Source organism: Symphalangus syndactylus, chromosome 2 (assembly GCF_028878055.3).
Source record: "Symphalangus syndactylus isolate Jambi chromosome 2, NHGRI_mSymSyn1-v2.1_pri, whole genome shotgun sequence".
Classification (NCBI taxonomy): Eukaryota; Metazoa; Chordata; class Mammalia; order Primates; family Hylobatidae; genus Symphalangus; species Symphalangus syndactylus.
The window spans coordinates 88,879,708-88,881,520 of record NC_072424.2 but is presented as its reverse complement, the minus strand read 5'-3'; the positions used below and the strand labels follow the sequence as shown (position 1 = coordinate 88,881,520).

General features: G+C 49.1%; 1 pseudogene; it reads left to right on the top strand.

Annotated features, from left to right (window-relative positions):
* Positions 1-725, top strand: LOC129472139 (glutathione S-transferase Mu 2-like; annotated as a pseudogene).
* Positions 726-1,813: the final 1,088 nt, after the last annotated feature.

Below are 1,813 nucleotides of genomic sequence, written 5' to 3'. Positions count from 1 at the left end.
ATGCCCATGACACTGGGGTACTAAGACATATGAGGGCTGGCCCACGCCATCTGCCTGCTCTTGCAATACACAGACTCAAGCCATGAGGAAAAGAAGTACACGATGGGGGACGCTCCTGACTATGACAGAAGCCAGTGGCTGAATGAAAAATTCAAGCTGGTCCTGGACTTTCCCAATCTGCCCTACTTGATTGATGGGGCTCACAAGAGCACCTAGAGCAAGGCCATCCTGGGCTGCAATGCCTACAAGCACAACCTGTGTGGGGAGACAGAAGGGGAGAAGATTTGGGAAGACATTTTGGAGAACCAGCTTGTGGACAACCATGTGCAGCTGGCCAGACTCTACTACAACCCAGATTTTGAGAAACTGAAGCCAGGATACCTGGAGGCACTCCCTGCAATGCTGAAGCTCTACTCACAGTTTCTGGAGAAGCAGCCATGGTTTCCTGGGGACAAGATCACACTTGTGGATTTCATTGCTTATGGTGTCCTTGAGAAAAACCAAGTATTTGAGCCCAAGTGATTGGACACCTCCCCATACCTGAAGGACTTCATCTCCTGATTCGAGGGCTTGGAGATCTCTGCCTACATGAAATCCAGCTGCTTCCTCCCAAGACCTGTGTTCACAAAGATGGCTGTCTGGGCCAACAAGTAGTACCTTGAAGGCCAGGAGGTGGGAGTGAGTTGCCTATACTGAGCCTGTTGCCCAGGCTGTGGAGAGCAGCTGGACTCTACACCCCAGCACCTGCCTTCTTGTTCCTTTCTCCTGTTTATTCCCTTCTTTACCCCCAAGACTTTATTGGCCCTCTTCACTTCCCCTAAACCCCTGTCCCATCCAAGCCCTTTAAAGCCTCAGCTACCCATTTTCCTTCAGGAATGTCTCCCTCCCAACATTACCCTTCCCTGCACTAAAGCCAGCCTGACCTTCCTTCCTGTTAGTCATTGTGTCTGCTTTGAGGGGCCTAACTGGCCCCTCGCCTGTGGAGCTCAGCCCTGAGGTCCCAGGGCTGCATGAAAGAGCAGCATTGACTGGTTTACAGGCCCTTCTCCTGCAGCATGGCCTGCCTTAAGCCTACCTGATCCAAGTAAAGCCCAACACAAACACACACACACACACACACACACACACACACACACACACACAGAACAAATGTCAAAATCCACAGGATCATTTCAATAGATGGCAGAAAAAGCATTTGACAAAATTTAACACCCTTTCATGATGAAAAAAACACTCAACAAAGTAGGAATAGATGAGAATTTCTTCAACCTAATATAGGGCTTCTACAAAAAAAACCCACAGGTAACAGTATATTTAATGGTAAAAGAACTGATTCTTTTTCAGATGAAGCATCAAGACAAAATGAAGAACAGGACAAAGACGTCTGCTCTCGCGGCTTCTATTCAACATTGTGAAGGAGGTTCCAGCCAAGGCAATTAGGTAAGAATAAGAAATAAAAGGCACCCAGCTTGGAAAGGAAGAAATAAAAATATCCTATTAGTTGATGATGTGATTTTGCATATAGAAAATTCTAGGCCGGGCGCGGTGGCTCACACTTGTAATCCCAGCACTTTGGGAGGCCGAGGCGGGCAGATCACGAGGTCAGCAGATCGAGACCGCTGTGAAACCCCGTCTCTACTACAAATACAAAAAATTAGCCGGGCGTGGTGGCGGGCGCCTGTAGTCCCAGCTACTCGGAGAGGCTGAGGCAGGAGAATGGCGTGAACCCAGGAGGCGGAGCTTGCAGTGAGCCGAGATTGTGCCACTGCACTCCAGCCTGGGCGACAGAGCGAGACTCTGTCTCAAAAAAAAA